Below are 19,423 nucleotides of genomic sequence, written 5' to 3' on the forward strand. Positions count from 1 at the left end.
GGAAATTATGGAACTACTAAGAGATCAGAAGGGCTGCTCGATATCCCAGATTTATGGCGCATTGATCCAGCTTAAGGAGGATGATCGTGGAAAGGCCGTACAAAAATGGAATACTAAGTTAAATTTAACTGGCAACGAGGTTGAAAAATCGTTCCGGTTGTTAAATTCAGTGCTAAGAGTAACTAACCTACAAGCCCAGCAATACAAGACCCTATTTGAGCTTTACTATACCCCATATAGAATTGCTCAATGGGGTGGAACAACGGGGGTTGTCTGCCCTAGATGCCAGGCAACACAGGCAGACACCATACATATGTTTGCGGCCTGCCCTGGACCTATTTAAAAACTCAATAGAGAAATTCTTTGACAAAGAACTAGGGATCAATATTAGCATAACGAATGAAGTTATGGTTTTAGGGATCACTAGGGATGACATAGAAATATCTCATTCGGAATTTGTGTACTTAGCAATGACTTTAAGTCGGTTATGCATTGCAACAATGTGGAAAGATCCAAACCCGCCAACATTCCAACAATGGTTATCACGGCTGTTAGCTATATATGTATTGGAAAAAGCAGTGTATGACAAAAAGGGACGGACAGCAAAACAACTGGGGAAAAGAATATGGGCCCCTATAATCGAATGGAAACAAAGGATGGAAAATGGCTAGAAATTTGATTTTGCTGCTTGCCCTTCTATCTTCTTGTCTTCTTTTTTTTTCTTTTCCTTTTCCAACTCCTATCTCTCCCTCTTTTCTCTATCATAACTAAATGTAAATAGTAAATGTATGTAGTATGCTGTTCCAGTATGAGGAGAAATATTGTATAATTTAGCCATATATATTCCTTTTTCCATGTATATAAGATTGTGATATATGAATCAATGGTAATTATCGAAGAATGAAATGTACTATGTCTGATGATGATGAAATTTAAAAAAAAAAAAAAAAAAAACTACTTGGGGATGAGTTACTGGAACCCCCGGTTCACAGGAGCAGGAGCTGAGTTGAAACCACTATCTCAAAGCCTAGCTTGAGTGGCAAGCCAACCTAGAGCTCGATATAGATGATGACATGTGGAAATACTGTTGCGAAGCCATCAATCGCATTTCACTTAATGGTCGACACTGTCCTATACAGTTCAAATTTCTTTATTGAATCTATTATATGCCAGTACAGTTGCACACATTTTGGCTACAAGACACGGCCAATTGTGAGAGATGCAGGTAGGGTGAGGCCGATTTTTTACATCTAGCATGGCTCTGCCCAGCGATCGCCAACTTTTGGCTGCAAGTTTTTGCAGAACTAAGTAAAGTCACGCAGGTAGTACTCAGACTTGACCCACTACTAGCCCTCCTCGGGTATTCCAAAAAATTGCTGAAACCCATTAGACGCTTACTGGATATGGCCCTCCTAGTCGCTAAACGTGTCCAAGCGCTGCACATTGTTCCGCGGTCTCCCCTCCTTATCTCAATGGGCTAGGGACATGATGTATTGCAATACACAAACAGAAGCATATAGTGAACTACGTCCACCCCGGAACCGCCCAAAAAACATCTGGAGCTCATACACTACTTACATTGAGACTCGGGCACAGGAACATTCTGAAACACCTGCCTCCATCGAAGGGTCACTCAGCCATGATAGAACTTACCAGTATTGGAACGTACACTGCCGGTCTTGGTATCAACCACTGTGTGCTATTGTCTTCACATTATTTTATTCCTTTAATTGGTGAACCTATTTAGATATTAATATATGTAATTATCTCTTGCTTTTTGTTTATTGTCTAACATTCTGAAGATAATTTCAAAAGAGTATTGTACTTTCAGTTTCCTTTAACATCCTTTTGTTGATATCTAGGTTTTTTGAATTTATGTTTGTTTTGTATGGATAAAACGGAAAAATAAAAATTTTTAGGAAAGAGAATTTAACTACCTCACAAGGTGGCCAAGGGTTGGTCAAAGTTCAGTCCCCCCTTTAAGGTGGATGCCACGTCACGCTTTGCTGTGAGAGTCAATGGGAGGAGCTGGTGGAACCTCGCCAGGATTTATAAGATTCCCAATCCCAGGTATGTGGTTCTGCAAATGGGTCTCAAGAGTGGTGCTGGATCTTCGGTGTCAGAACCCTTTTAGAGGGGAGGTGTTGTTCCAAAGGCTGTGGGTGATGGTGTTAGAGATGTGCATCAGGGGTTTCCCCTACTCTCTAACACTCGCAGGTGTGGTAGGAAAAGTGTTCCACCTAAACGTTTGCATTTGTAAATAGTGTTCCATCTAAACAATTGTTTGTTTTATATTTGCTAACGCAATGCTTTTCTGCTGTTTTTCCTCTTTGCCTCTTTTTCTCTCTCTCCTTCCTTGTTTCTTTGTAGTACCTGTTCTCTCTCATTTATTCTTTCATGGAAAAAAAGGAGATGTTGTAGTAATTAGTTAATCTACCATCCCCTTCTATGATGTCAGTTCCATGGTTACAGAATGTTACTGCTTGAACACCAGGGTCTGTTGCTCCAATCCCTGAAATCTGTGGAGAAGAACGGTCAATAAACATAGTGATTTTACTCTCACCTGGCTCTGTGTAATCACTACAACAACCCTTTAAGAAAACTAGGTCAAACAATAGATCTGCATCAAGCTAGGCAGGAGCAGTATAAAGAGGTAGAGATTTCTGACCGTGGTGCTTTGCTACATTGCGTTTGGGTAGTTTTAGCTCCTCCCACTCCCACATTTTACAAATACGAATTTCCCACTCACTAGAGTTCATTCACCTCTTTTGCTTCCCCTCACCTTTGTTGTTTTGGTCCCGTCCTTGGTCCCTTGTGTTTCCCACTTTTTCCAGCTCTTCTTGTTCTTTCTTTCCTATTTGTTGGCTGTTTGTTTTATTCAGTTTTTTTATGTTCCAATCTACAAGTATACACCATCAGTGCTGGGATTCCAAGATGTCTCCAGGTACTCCCTGGAGTTCGTCAGTTTGTCCTCAAGGGCCTGCTTATAAATGAATTTTTATTTTTATGTTAAGTTATTTTAGGCAGATTTGAATAGCGTGCTAATCACCTCTGAGAGGGATGCATTCCATTTTTGCGTTCAGTTAAATTGGATTGAGTCTGTCTGTAGGTTGTTTATTTGTGTGACTCTTTTTTTTTACACAAGTTGATAAATAAGAGTGAAATGGAAATAATCATTATAGTTAGCCTCATTCTGGAGAACTGGCCAATGTTTCAATAGTGTATTTTTGATAGCTTTGCTTTGTTTGAAGAATTTAGAAATGAAAACCACACTTCCTGTACGTTTTTCTCTTTGGTTGTGAGTAGTTTTAGATGTGCTTCCTTTCATTTTTTGCATAGTTTTGTTAGGAAATTATGTTTCCTTTGATTTCTTATACAGTCTTGTTCTTTGTATTTAGGGGCATATTAACAAGCCCCTATCGCCACCGGAGCATCACTTTTTTTGATGCTTCAGTGTTGTAGCGCCATTTTCAATATTTACAAGGTGGCATTAAGCCACTTAGCGTGGCTTAACACCACCTTCTAAATATGCCCCTATTCCGCCTCAATCCTCTGCGACAAAGGGGCGTGCAATAGGTGCTGCTGTGGGCGTTCCCCCCCAACACCCATTGATTTTTGACGCTGCCCCAGATTTACAATGAGTTGCAAACCTATGGGAGCGCCATGCAAGAGCAGGCATTTGAATGGCGCACAATGAGAAATGGTTTAATTTCTCCTCGTTTTCCCTATTTATGTGTGCTGCATTCTGCAGCACACATAGAAAGAGCAAAACGCCAAAAATGATTGTTTATGTGCAGGACGGTGTCCCTTCCTGCACATAAACAATAATTAAATAAATACGACCAGCTACTTCTATGTGTGCTGCAAAATGCAGCACATATAGAAGTAACAAATAGCCATTATGTATTGTTTATGTGCAGAAAAGGACACCTTCTTGCACATAAACAATCATACCCTGCAACACAGGCACCCTTGCAACTATGGTGCAATGGTGTTTGTATTGGCGCTAGGCAGCTCATTTTAGCGCTAGCGCTAGAGACAACACAGGGGTCCGCCATATTGTAGGGAATACGGCACATCCTTGCGTCTTGAAACTGTCGGAGCGCGGTCCTGCTAAATTTGGCGTTGCTCTGCACTCTGACATTTTCTAGTAAATATGCCCCTTAGTTCCGTGAAAGAAAATTCTTTTAATTCTTAACAATGGAGAGTAAGTGGGAATGGCTTTCAGAGGATAGGTATGAAAAGTGTATTAGAATAGTATATTGTTCCTGTTTGTAGTCTTGTTATGTAGAGCCATGGAAATTTCATTATCTTCAATAGTGATTTCTTTGTCAAGGTGTGTAATCACTTTTTTGCCAAGATTTTTGTGAATTATACTCTGTCATGCTTCAGATTGAATACATTTGTTTTGGTGAGTAACATTTCCTCTGGGCCTTCCCACATCAAATATTGTCATGAAATGGACATTATGAAATTGCTACTCCCTGTTTCATCTCCAATGATGTCTTCTTCCTCAAAGTTAATCATGAAACTTTTAATGTATCTAGGTGCTACAGAAAATTCCATACATATTCTGCCTCTTGGGAAATTTGATCTGTCATCTTATGCGAAGAAGCTGTAGTACGGAAAGAAGTTGAATAACTCAAGTATAAAAACATTGTTTGCTTCTAGACTTACTGTTTTGAGATGTGCCATTCAACATCATCCATTCCTAATTGTAGATTATGGAAGTGTAAAGGCTACCCTTATCGATGGGGCACAGTCTGATGTTGACATCAGTTTTAATCGGTACTTGGTTCAGTTCACTAGGGAAATCTCTGTTGTACGATGTACTGTTTTTTACTTTTTGTTTGTAAAAAATAATCAAGTTACTACCCAACTGGTTGGAAAATTGAATCAATTCGAGATATGATTGGTTTGAATGGAGGACTATTAAGATGTTTTATGTTTATTTGGTCCTATGGACAAGGAAGGACACCAAAGCTGCAGCTATCCCATTGATGTATCTACACCACACTTTTATTTTCTGTGGTATGGATTATTTTTCTCGGGAAAAAAGAAATTCGTTTTTGAAATCTAAAAAAAGATTTGATATGCTGGGAGCAAAACATGCTCCCATTACCACTATCTTCTTTTGTACATGGTATTCTTTTAAACTGGAAATAGTTGTTACTCATAGAAATGTTAGCAAGTTCAAGAATGAGTTTTGTAAACATTTTGTAATGTCTTGTACTATACTCTAAGAATTTATGTAAAATCTCTAGAGGTCTAGAGGCCTGCTGAAGTATATTGGTATAACTAGGTTCTACAGTCAGTGTAACCAATATTTTACATTCCTCATTAAAGTTATATTTTCTATCTTATTAATGAAGATAATACTGTCCCAGGCAAATGTGGAAATCACAGATAAAAAAAATATTATTTATGTAAGGGTTCATGTATAGATTTGTCCTGTAATTTGCGTAGAATGCACTTAAGCTCAATATACTATGTATACTAAAGAATCCTATTGAACCGTTGTTGTTAATGTGTTATTACTATACCCAGGATTCTCCCCTGGAAATGGGTTAGACCTGGTATGTGTGGTTGTTTTTCCATCTCAATATAACCCTGTCATTTCTTTGTAACTCACTAGTGCCTGAGCATTCCCAGAGTTATTATTTGTTGGTAGTAGCATTGATTCCTAGTTATTTCTAGTGAACTGCTAACTAGTGGTAAAGTACTTGTGCTCTCTCCTTAAAACATGGTAACATTGGCTTATACCCAATTGGCATACTTAATTTACTTATAAGTCTCAAGTAAAGTGCTCTACATATGCCCAGGGTCTCCATTTTGAATGCTGCTGGTGGGCTAATTGTGCCAACTACTTAAGTAGCCCTTTTAAACATGACATAAAAGGCTCCCAAAGAGCTCCCGGAACCATACTAAGGGAGTTACTGTCCCCCAAGTGGTGCCTGTCAGGTGCTGGACCAGTGGTGTAGCTCACAGGCTCTAGAAATCAAGCTTTTGGGTTCTTTGTGACCACAAATGTGCCATTTCGCACCAAGACCGAGCCGCTCACACTGGAAATCAGCGAGAACTGATGCCAGCTCATCTCTTCACACACCAGCATCGCCCGCTCGCGGGCGCCACCAATGTGTAACACCAGCCTGCCCATCCACGATGCCCGGCCTGCTCTTCGCGCCAAATCGACTACAGCCCATGATGCTCTCCTTGCAACCTTCTCCAACGCAAACGGGACTCTTGGCACAGAACTTGAGAAGGTAAACCTTCATTGGGACTCATTTGGGACTATATCTAACTCACGCTCCATTGCGGTCGGCCTGAATTTTTGACTTAGACTCAGTCCAGCACCATCAGATAGGCGTGGTTAGCACTTTTTACTTTAAGGTTCTTTCTTTCATTTTATTCTTTAAAAATTCATAACCCTGGTTCTACTGATTGGATTATTGTCATTTTGGTCTTGTTTTATTCATTAAATTCAGCTCTATTTGTCTAATTTGGTGTAGATTATTTCTGTGGAGTGTTTGCACTATTTTAGTGTTTGAAGTGTTGCAGAAATACTTTGAATATTGCCTCTAAGTTAAGCCTGACTGCTCTGCGGCAAGCTACCAGGTTAATTTGGGGTTTGCTTGTGCCTTACACTGACTAGAATTGTGGTTGCTGCTTGACCAGTAACCCAATTTCTAACACTTTCTATTATGTACTAAACTAATTTTAGGAGTCAGTAAAGTTTTATGAATCACAATTTGGAAAGTTCATTTTTGGGCATCACTTCTGGAATACAATTCCTATGCATGTGTATCAATGATTTGCGAATTTAATAGAGGTTGTAAACCATTGACATGTTAACATCCTCGAAGTTGGGATGGTAATTACTTCATTGTGAATTGGGGTAAACGTTCCAGGAGTGGTAGGCTGTGGTCCAGACAACTATTACTTACTTTCTCTGAAATCTGTTTTGTAAATAAAAAGCACTTTTAGGCAAATTGGGTTGCTTTGCTTTAAAAAAAAAATTGGGCCTCATTCACAGAACTAACTTAAGCCAAAACCCTAAACTTACTACCATTTTGGTAGTGCCTTCTGTGAATACCAAAATGGTAGTAAGTTTAGGATTTTGTCTTAAGTTAGTTCTGTGAATCAGGCCCATAGTCTTTATTTAAAATCAGTCACAGGTATGGTGGTCTGCCAGTCATGCAGGCCATCATCCCTGTGATCATCTGAGTAAGTCTCAATTTGTGACCTTTGTAACAAATTTTAATTGTGTAGGTCAGAGTATATTCAAATCTTATTCCTTATTTTGCAAACAGATCTATTAGTACAGAGCTTGGTTTATAAAATACATTTTTGGGTACAAAAAGTAGAGTTGCAAATTGCAACTGCTTTTGCAACCTGTTGGACCTGGCCCTCTCTGCAGGGCCATCTCCAAACCTTTTGCAATTACCCTCCATTTTGTGTGTTGAATTCATTTTTGTTGGCCTTAGGACTCTTTGCACTTTACTACTGCTAACCAGTGCTAAAGTTAGCAGCACTCCCTCACAAACCATGGTATAATTAGCTTTGACCTGTTTGGAATATTTCTTGTAGAGTGGTATATCATATACACAGGGCATGTAAATTAAATGCAACTAGTTATCCTGCAGCACTTATTGTGCCACCCACTTAAATAGCTCTCTAAATTGGTCCCAGGCCTGCCATTGCAGCCTGAATGCAGTGTCACACTACCATGCCAACTTCGCATTTAAGCCCCATTTCTGAACCTTAAATTCCCCTTTTATTATATATAAGTCAGGCCTAAGGTAGGCCCTAGATAGCCCATAGTCCAGGGTGCTGTGATTGGACAGGTTTTACATGTCCTGGTATGGAAAAACTCCCAAATTCATTTTTCACTACTGTGAGACCAAGGCTCTCCCACAGGATAGCATTGGGATTCCTTTTTACGTTTAATAATCTGTACTTCCTAATTAGGAAGAGATACATATTTTGTGTTTGGTACCTATGGAATTGTAATGATAAACTATTGTTAATAGTAAAAACCAATCTTTCAATACAATTATGAAAATGCCACTTTTAGAAACTTTATTTATATAAAGAGGGCAACCCAGTATTGAGACATGTCTGTTTTCCAAATAACGTGATCATTTCTGACTATTTGTTGCTTGAGGACATCACCACCTTCCGGCGTACAAATTCCCCAACTAAACTGTGAGAACTTTTCTTTTGAATTTTTTCACTCATGGATCAAGGGGTCCTAGATCTTCATATGAATTATTCCTTCCTGAAGATGGTCTCACTGATTTACTTCAGAAGAGATTGAAACATCGACATTCTAACTTATTTTCATTTAGTTTCTGTTAAGATTTAATTTTGGGAGATTTTGTACCTATGGTTATGACAGTCTCCATAATGTGCGCTATGTGAAATGGGTTATTGTGCATTGATAACTAGCGATATCTAACAATTAAGCATTTTTCAGTTCTGTTATCAATGCTTTTTGAAGTACTTTGTATCTAGAACCCCTAATGAAACCATCAAACTTTGAGGGAAATACAAAATACACCTGGCTGCTTTGATTGATTGTTTTCCCCATTTTCTTATCAATACAGACTATTTTGTTGACATGAGATACAGTGTTACATACACTTGGGAGGCATAGCACTTGATTCTTCTTGTTTTTGTTCTTCCGTTAAGAATGAGAGAATTCTATCTAAAGATATTTTCAAATAAATCCATTGTAGGCACCATTACCTGACAACTTGTCGAAAGTTGAGATTTCTTGTACTTAGCCATTTGTGCCTGTAGCCTGTCTTGAGTCAAATAACTGGGTGTAGCTGACAGTTAGACTTTGGGAATTCCTCCCCGACAGTCTCACAATAGAGGGATTAGGTATTCCTCAATGGGCCATTACTGACAGGATGGGGGAGGAGCTGAGCAAGCCCCACTTGCACCTGAACAGGCTGCATCCTGTCTCCTCCCAATAGGCCTAACAACGCTGTATTGTCAGTGCAGCAAGCGGGAGCCAGGGCAGGAGAGTCAGGAAATTCCATGCACTTCAAGAACCTTTCCAGAAACTACTCCCACCTTCCAGGAGAAGGGCACCAGAGTATGAAAATGGACATTGAGACCTAGTCTTCAGCTCAGTACTGGACCTCTGGTAGCACTCTCAGAGGACCGGCAGGTGCTGTTACCTGTTGTGCACACTGCCAGATTGCTGCTGTACCTGGAAGGACTGCTGTGCTGCCAGAAGCCTACCTTAAGCATTCAGAGGCCAGCCCTGCTGAGCCCTGCATTTTCACATGTACCCAGGATTGCCAGAAGTGACTCCAAGGGTTAGTTTGTAGGCATTTTGTTTAGAGCCACAAGGACATAACAGGCTTCCACCATCTTGAACCTGCACCTGGACCCAGCCCGAGTGAGTCCTGAACCCCCAAGAGGTCTTTAGCCACTCCTGAACCCTTGGTTCTGGAGTTAAAGGTGTCCAAATGACCATTTTCTAAACTGAGGATTTAGACAAAATTAAGCCTAAAAGTGCTCTGAGAACCAGGAGGAGACCGGAACCAACCTGCTCATCTATCCGCCCAAGGTGTTCAGATTGACTTTGCTGCTACTCCGACTATTTTCTTCTTCCCAGCAGCAAATCTGTTTTAGCGGTCCCTCACCAAAGGGGTATCTCACCGTGTGGAACTATCTTTGGTTACACACCCTCTGCTTCGTCCCACTGGAGATTTTCGACTTTCATTTTGGCGACCAATCGCAGCTTTGCTCAATTGCCATTCGAGGAAAATGCTCCCTTTCTTGGACATTTCTGCATCCTTGCCCCACTGAACTTCATCCTTCTCAGGTTTTCTCTCCTAAAATGTTTCTAAGTATTGTGTGACCAGACATCAGCGGTTGGCGCTTTGATCTTTTAGGAATTAGATTTCACTTAAAACTTTAAAAATTCATGACTCCATTTCTACTGTTTGTATTTTTGTTGTTTTGGTGTCAAATACTTTATTGAAATGTACTGTATTTCTCTAAATTGGTTTCGGATTTTTCTTGAGTTGTGTTTTCACTTTATTACTGTTTGTGTGCTGCATAAATACTTTACACATTGCCTCTAAGTTAAGCCTGGTTGCTTTTTGTTGTTCATCCTGCAAGGGATTGTGGCTGTTGCTTGACCAGGACCAGAGACAAAAGCCTGGGTGTGGGGAGGTTTTTGTAATCCACTGGCAGAGTGACCATTTGGGCAGTGCAGAAACGTAATTAATTTCAAAGGGACCTTCACTGTCATAAGCAGATGTCAGATAGGACCTGGAGAGGGCCCTTTATTTGTTGCTCCCCTATTCGGGCAGGCTCCATTCCCAATGGGAGGGAGCTGTCCCTGAACTGGTTTGAAATGACCAAAGATTAGTAGTTGCTCATTTCCCTGGCCACACCTCTGGGATGGGTACTGAGGTTCTGCACAAGGGGTGAAGGGTTTCCCTATCTTGGATTTTGGCAGAGAGTGACATTGTGAAGTTGTCTGAAACGGAGCGCACAGGAATGCAAGACTTGGTAGGGTAACCTCTGGACCTTTGACCCCATTAGTGATACAGGATCCCCCAGCCACATGCTAGTACCAGACATAAATGTTACATCCCAGTACCCTCCATGGAACACTCTGGATCTGAGGAATATCAGAAAAGGACTGAACCTGCTGTTTGAGAATTGAGAGGAACCATGCAATACTCGATTTGGCCACTCTTGTACCCAGAAAAGAGACGTGGACTTTAAGGGTCATAGGCTGACCTCCTGTTTAAGCAACAAGCATATAACAAGCTACAAATGGACTTTCCTACAACTGTCCAGCTGACCCATAGAAACTGGACCTGGACTGGACCCTGCTGTTGGCCTCCACCTGACAAACTATGAGTGTCTACTTGTGTCCCCTTGCTTCTGGGGGTGCTTCAGACATGCATTTTGACATTATTAGTGTTTTGGTACTGCATAGATGCTTTACACATTGCCGTAAGTTAAGCCTGTCTGCTCTATGCTATAGCTACCAGTGAGTTGAACTCAGGCTTTGACTGTTCTTTGAGATGGGTAGTAGTCCAATTTCTTTCAGCTGGTATCATATTACATGGCTGTACTCTATAATTTGTCTTTACTACATTACCTCTTTATGTAATGTATGGTTTGCATTTTTTGTATTGTTTACATAAGATTCACATCAAACTTTACAGATTAAATATGAGCCACTTCAAACAGCCATACAAACCCAATAAATGCATCTAATGGTACATCCTACTGGCGGAACAAGGACTTAAATATATATTTGGTTTACAATCTCTGAATTTTAGTCTCAGCAAACCTGAAGAAAAGTCCCTGATCTTACTGGGCCCTTGGTCTTCACCCTTTGTTGTAGGTAAATAATTAATTAAGCGATGCAAATCAAACTCAGTTTATACATCACAGTTAAATTATCAATTCTTAAAAGTAAATAATAAGATTTAGATGTGAGTTTATAGATTTTATTCAAATCTTTTAGTAAGTATCTAAAAACATAAAGCTTGTTCCATATAAGGAAATCCATATTCTAATCTTAAAATGAGAAAAGTATCTTAAACCCATAAAGAGTTCTAAATCGAGAGGTGAACGCGAAAAGCTTTAAGCAATTCAAATAGCACTTCCCATGAAGAGATGTTCAGAAATTCAGAAATAGCAAAAAATCAGGCAAGGGGAAATGAATGGGTCTCAGCATAGAGATCAGTATGAGCCTGATAAGGTCTGCACATAGTGTGGAGCACAGAGATTCAGAGCGCAGAGCACAGAGTCCTAACCTAGTCTAAGAACATGCACTGATATACCATGTTGATGTCTATAACTAAAACAAATGTTGCATTTGTCCATCTTCCATTCAAAATATGATGTCTTCATGGGAATAGAAAGCTTCCACCATCTAAGTTGTCTCAGAACAAAAGACTTACAGATATTAAGTACTAAACATAACATTTAAAAAACATATTGTAGAAGGCGTGGTTTGATTCCCAGTTATACCTTAGACCTTATACGAAACATAGTTTAGTGCCACTTTGCATGAGGGAAAGGAAGGTAGGGAGGAGGATCGAACCGGCCGGCCGCCATCTTGAAGGTTAGAGGTCTAGTGGCTGGACACTAGTCTATTTAAGCCACATGCTGACGCAGACGCGCTGCTGGTGCGCCAAAGGCGCGCCAATGGCAAACCCATCTGCACCCGTCTGTGCTTGGACCGGGCTTAGGGCCAGCCCCTCTGGCCGTTTATCAGCAAAAAGAATAACTTATACCAAAGAAGAGCTATGCAGGCTGAATCCCGGCAATGTGATGCAAAGATGTCCTCAATTTCTTTTGAAGCTGACAACAAAGGTATGGAAAGCTCCTGCACCAGCTTCTGGTGATACCTTCCACAAGTCCAAGATCTACCAGCTAAAAGGCCAGCTGTTAAACCAGCGAGAAAGGCCAATACAGCCAATGCAGGACCATTAAAATGTATTTTATTTAATACAAGATCACTAATTAAACATAGCTCAGAATGTGCATTATTACTGGAGGAACTGGAGATAAAGTTGGCCTTTGTTACTGAGTCATGGACAGATAGTGCATCTGGTCCAGACCTAGTAATGGCCACTCCTCTAGGCTTCAATTGCTGCACTATGGATAGACCGCACAGGAAAGGGGGTGCATTGGAAGTTATTTATCATGACTCAATTCAAGCAATCTTTCACTCTCCCTCCAACAACTCTTATGAGGCCTTAGCTTTTAGCATCCAAATGGTGCACTTTAGGACCTTCAAACGCATGCTGCTCTATCGTCCGCCCGGCCCTAGAAGCGGGTTTTTGGACACATTAGGCCCCCTGCTGGAGGAAGGGTTATGCCTAGACTTCTTCACCGTGGGGCTGGGAGATTTCATTTTCTCTCTGGAGATCCCCCAGGAACCAGATACTGCCATGCTGGAGCAAATTATGGGGGCATGGGATCTCAAGCAACTGGTGAAAGACCCTACTAACGAGAAAGGGCACACTTTGGATGGGATTTTTTCTAACAACCATGATCTTGTCGGCTTTACAGTTATCCCTCTCGTGTGGTCCGATCATTGCGCCGTCCTATTTGAATTGAGCTGCCACAAAGGCCATTTGGCCTACATAAAGTCAACCCAGGAGATTGCAACTAGGGCCTGGGGAAAAGTGGTTATTAACAAATTTGTGGAAGCCTTGAGGAGCTCAATATGCCCCCTCCCCCTGGAACTGGAAGAGGCCACACTAGCCTGTACACAATGGCTAGGTACAACATGCAACCACTTAGCCCCAGAAAAAAAGTGGGTCCCCAAAAGGGCTCAACCATCAGCGCCCTGGTACTCTGAGGAACTCTGTGCTAAAAAACTGGCCTGCAAGCAACTGGAACGGGCCTGGCACAAAGGGCACAGAGATGTGGATAAAGTAAGGTATACGCTTAGTATTTTCCACCTACAAACAGCTACTTCTAGAAGAAAAAAAAGATTTTTCACTACACAGATAGCATTGGCAAAATCGATTTCGAAGGAACTCTTCAAAACCATTAAGACGTTTGCTACTCTGAATCTGCCAAAGAGTCAGAGCAACCCATAATTTTGTGATAAATTAGCTGACTTCTTTAAACAAAAAATTGAAATCATCTTTACCTCATTTACACAAGCTGATAAAAAAGTACATGCTCGTCCAAGTACTGACGGATTGGATAACCCCTGTCCTCCACAAGCGTTTGAACAATTTAAACCCCTAGGGACTCATGAAACTATTCATATTTTGAATTCCATCCCCTCTAGAGCCCCTACTGATCCTTGCCCAGTGTGGAATATAAAGCAAATTCCTGAGGTCATTGGAACAGCTCTTTCTCCCTTGCTGAATGCCATATTTAGATCAGTGTCATTCCCTAAACCAGTGGTTCCCAAACTTTTTCGACCTGTGGCTCCCTTGACCAAATTGGCAGTTGGCCATGGCTCTCCATCATGTCACTTTCTTTAACCGGTGAGGGGGATGTAAGCCCGACCTCAGAAGTACTTCCAGTTTTCTCCCTGAAATTAATTGGGATGAAGGTGATGAGTATTCCAAATAAGTGAGGTACAAAGAACAAGGTGATGGTTGGAATGCATGATTTAATCTCAACCACTGGCAATTACTCAGGCCGCATCCCAATCCATAATTTTTTTGACCACCATGCCACCTCAGTAATAACTGAAGTAAGCACTGTCATGCAAAGTGCTGCTGCCAGTGAAGAAGCAAACCCTGGGCATGTGCAGCGAGGCCAGCGATTGGCAAAGCCCAATTTTAAAGCTCTGAAACTCAGAGCTGTCAGAGCCAAGCAGCCACCTAATGATCACTGCTGCTTCCTCTATAATGGCACGACTTAAAATGTGGGCTGCAACACTTGGCTTTTGGGCACTTCCTGGCCTCCCTGCACATGCACTGCCCTGCTGACCACCCTAATACTCTCAGACTCAGAGTCACCTATTAACTCTTGCTTGCCATGAGTTGTGAGATTATACTCATATTGTAATAAAGACAAACTACAAGCCCTAGAATGCACTACTAAACACTAAAATAGAGCCAAAGAGCAGCTATAGGCGTGCCTGTTCTTTGCATTAAAGGAAGCTTGCATTGATGCAAACCTTGCTGTATCTGTAAATGGTCAGTTAATGACGCTTTGTTAAACTTTCAATAATGAAAAAGCTAAAGCGTCTTCTATTCCCTCATCCTTTTCTTTTCCCCACCTCTTATTGCTGCCTTTCCTCTTCATACATTCTATTTCGCCCCTCTCTCTGCCTTTATGTCCTGCTTTCCTTCTCTTCCCCTTTGATTCTTTCACACATTGTTTTACCCCCAGGTATTCCTTCTTCCACCTGCTGCTTGCCCTTGTTTTCTCAGACTGAAACTCTTGGTTTTACTTTTAGTTTCTGCTTTTCTCTCATCACTCTGCCACACTCCTCTTCCCAGATATAAAACATAGGTGGCCCAGTCTGGGGTGATTTAACGGCATGCAATCCATGAACTGCAGGTACTTCTCTGTTTATATTTCCCAATTGAAAATGTGAGCACAAACACACTTTGTTTGATTGATTTGAACTCCACAATCAGTAAAGATGCTAATTGTGCAGCAGTAATTAACCCAAATTAAAGCAGAAATAACCACATCAGACAGCTCAGAATGAGCTCCAAAATCTTTATCCCGAGTTCAAGGGAAGCTTTTCTGAATCGGACAAAAGTGTCTTGTCACTCGAAATATAATGAGGGAAGAAGGAGGAACTGCTGTTTTAACTGAGCCTGAGGAAGAAACGGGTTATTTATTACATTCGTCCTGCCTGGCCTTGGCTGAGGGTCAGACTAAGGGCGGAAAACTAATCCAGGCTGCAAGGTGGCCTAGTTCCACAGCGAGTTTGCCCACTGGATTTTCAACCTAATAAATTCCGGCACAATGTTTCTTCACAGAACAATGTGCAAGAATAGCAGCCAAAATAAACACACCGGCTTGGGGGTCACACATTTTTTCATGTCCCCCATCTGTCCAGTTAACCTTAAAACAAGAAGTATTCCAGTGTGCTTGTAAGTTAGGAAAAGGGTCCTCAGAGGCACAGCTGAACTCGAGCTTGACAGTCTGTTGTCTGCTGCATATGCGGGGCCTAAACGAGAAAACACATCCTACGTGTGTAAAGCGGACGTGCCCTCTTGGGCGAAATCATGATTCTGGATTAGAAAGGTAGCCTTTGTAACTCCCCCGTGTGATGAGCTGCCGCTGAGTGTAATTTAAATGAGCTTCACTTGCTGCCTTCAGGATGAGATGTAGTTTATTGTTCACATTCTCACAACCACTTAATTAGAAGCTCAAGCTTCCTGAGCATACGCTATCTTTCCCAAATCGTGCGTGGCACCCCTGGCTACTCCTAACGGCGCACCGGGGTGCCGCGGCGCACAGTTTGGGAACCACAGCCCTAAACTATGGAAAAAGGCCTCTGTCCTTCCTCTGCTGAAAAAACAGACCCTGGATCCCACAGATCCCAATAGCTGCAGGCCGATTTCTCGGCTCCCTTTCCGTGCTATAATATTGGAAAAAGCCATGAACACCCAACTCAGTGCGTTTCTCCAGCTCAGCAACTCTTTTGACCCATCTCAGTATGGGTTCGGAGCAGAGCATTGAGTTGGCCCTATTAAAATCCACAGAGGAAATTAGAGAGGCCAAGGATAGGGGTGGCAATGCAGCCCTGATCCTGTTGGATTTGTCGGCGGTTTTTGACATGGTCCATCACGAAGTGTTGATGGACTGTTTGTCTGAAATAGGGGTAGGTGGGCTAGCATGGGAACTCCTAGAATCTTTTTAGCAGACAGATTACACACTGTGGACCTGGATGGCAACAAGTCCAAACCTTTTTCCCTTCCATGTGGGGTGCTATAGGGCTCATCACTGAGCCCTACGTTATTTAATATCTATGTGGCACCCCTGGCTGGAGTCATAAGAGTCATAAGATCATTTGGCTTCCAACTCACTTCCTATTCCTCAAATAGTGCTGTCACTGAGGGATGGGAGGGAAAAGGAAACTGGGCACGTTTCCATGACTGTATGGGGGACATTTCACGCTGGATGTCCTCCAACTGTCTTAAACTAAACTCCAGTAAGACAGAGGTCCTAAAGTTTGGAAATAACCCTTGTGTGTGGACTCCTGACTGGTGGCCAGAGGACCTTGGTGCCTGCCCTCTACCCGCTAGGAAAGCAAAAAACCTTGGGACGTTGTTGGACAATAAGCTCACCATGGGTAACCAAATAAGTATGGTGACATCAGCCTGCTTTTTAGTCCTAAGAATTGTAAGGAAAATTAAGTTCTTCCTGTATGAAAATACCCTTAAGACAGTGATAATGGTCCTCATAATGTCACGCTTGGACTATTGTAACAGCATATACCTTAATGCCCAAAAACAGTACATCAATCGGCTCCAGCTGGTTCAAAACGCAGCAGCAAGACTGCTGTCCGGTATTCCAAAATTGGACTCAGTAAGAGAGGAGCTGAAGAAACTCCACTGGCTCCCGGTGAAACAAAGAGTTTGTTTTAAAGCACTCTGCACCATTTTAAGGCCATCAATGGAGCAGGTCCCGATTTCATTAGACGTCAATTCCAGTGGTACGTCCCAGGAAGAAGGCTATGCTCCACTGGAGCCAAACTAGTTCAAGTCTCCCCTTTCAAAAGAGTCAATTGGGGAGGAAGGAGTTTTATTAACTGTGCCGGCAGGGCATGGAACGAGCTCCCTTTCCATCTTAGAAATGCCCCTGATCTCCTTACTTTCAGAAGGTGTCTGAAGACCTGGCTCTTCTCCCAGTAACATACAACCGCCTTTCCAGCAACCAGTGCTTAGCGCCAGGACACCCCAGGGTAACTGTGCACTCTACAAGTATGAATATCATAACATAACTTAGTTCACAGTTAGGTCTGTCATTCTAGAAATTAAATCATACCTTTCTCACATATTCTACCTTGCATATCTTATTCATGAAGAAACATTTTAAGTTAGACTTAACCACATCCTTTAGTATAGTAGTCTATTCTATGAAAATAACTCTAATGGAAAGGTCAAAAAGTAGACGTTTCTATTAAATCATGTTTGATGCAGCACATTTTATCATTGAACTCTCCTTCACATTACTAAGCATGTTGACCTAAGGTTAGTAAAATGAAAAAAGAAAATTGCATTCAGAAGCATTTCTAACTTAACATGGATACCTATGGAAGCCTAGGGCTCCCATATGCCTTTTAAAAATTGTGGCTTCTTGTTTTCGGCCTACACGTTAACTTTACATGTTCATTGCATTAACTTCTTATGTTAAAAGCACTCTAGTACTTCAGACATCCATTAACGATACACCAACAGCACTAACCACTACACAATTATTAGAACATTCCGCAAGCTTCTTATACAGCGCAAACATAATTTACATGCACACTATGTCCAGAATATTTCAAACTGCCAAGCAGTATACATAGTGATCAGCCAGGCTATCCAGCAACACACCACTGTAGACAATGTCCTACAGCCACAGATCAGCTCAAAAACATATTACCGAGCCTTAAAACAGGACCACTCAAGATCCTTTTCATATTAATTCAATTTGCACCCTTCCATGATTAAAAAGTCACCAAACAGGACCAAATTTTTGATCCTTTTTCATTTTGCATGAAGCTGCTTACACTGAGGGGCCGATTACGATCTCACTCGGAAGGGCACCGAACGCGAGCCGTGTTTTCCGCCCAACTCGTACAGCTGTACGAGCCAGCAAGTACAATGCGAGCTACGTGAAATTCACCGAGTCATTTCCGGGTCTGGACCACTCCGTACGTCTCGTCCGTAGGTAAACTGTGCCGTGCAATGGATGCGATTTACGACCAAGCCAGTACGATGCACGCGTCGGACAGCCGGTGCGAGCCAAAGTTTCCGGCTTGCAAAACGTCTGGGAAGTTGCCTTTGGGGGTCCACATCGGACCCCCTGTCACCCGCAGCCTTATGACTCGGACACAGGGGGAGACCCAAGGGTCTTCCCAATACAGGCATGTACGGTGCGGATGGCACCAACGTGTACCCACTGTAGGGGGTGCCCATGTGCAAGACTTGCCAATTCAGTCCATGGGAGCCCATGTACGCGTCGTACTAACCGGCTCGCATTGACTTTTATGGGAGTCCGAACGAACCGAGTCCGGCAGCATGCAACCGCATCGTACTCGTTCAGTCGGACTGCAGGACTCCGGCTCGGTCGGAAAACACTCCGGAACCGGCTCGGTTGGAGAGCTTTCTGACCCAGATCAGAATCGGCCCCTGAGTGTCAACAGATAGACCAGATGGTAATAACCATCTGGTCAGTGATATTCAGTGTTCAGATTCCTTTCTGCAATGAAAACATCAAAATCGTATGGAACCTCTGGACAACCGACACTTCTACAAGGCCAGACTGTTTTCTATAGTAATGCACACAACATAACATATAGCAGAGTGGGCCAGACCTCCCACCTTGAACATCCACCCTACTGCAGTTGTTTCTTAGTCTCCTTGTACTTTAAAAACATCCATGCACAGTCCTGAATTTCCTTTGTGCACTTCTCCCCACTACTTCAAAATTCAACTTTGATCCAAATACTTTCAATAGACACAACCTCAGTCTCAACTCCAAATTGGAACCGTACAAGGGCACTAAAGTTTGTAAAAATAAGTAACACCAAACTGAAATCATATTTTGTTTCTTCTTAGTTAGTGCGACTTGCTCCCAAATTTACTCGAATAAGTTCACCAGTTAATAGAAACATTCTTTCTTGATAGGGTCCCGCTTATCTCACCCATCACAATGATTTTAAAGTCACCTTTATCACACGAAGGCAGTATTCATGTATGTTTTCCCATGGAGAAACTTTCTATACTTC

Source organism: Lissotriton helveticus, chromosome 2_2 (assembly GCF_964261635.1).
Source record: "Lissotriton helveticus chromosome 2_2, aLisHel1.1, whole genome shotgun sequence".
NCBI lineage: Eukaryota > Metazoa > Chordata > Amphibia > Caudata > Salamandridae > Lissotriton > Lissotriton helveticus.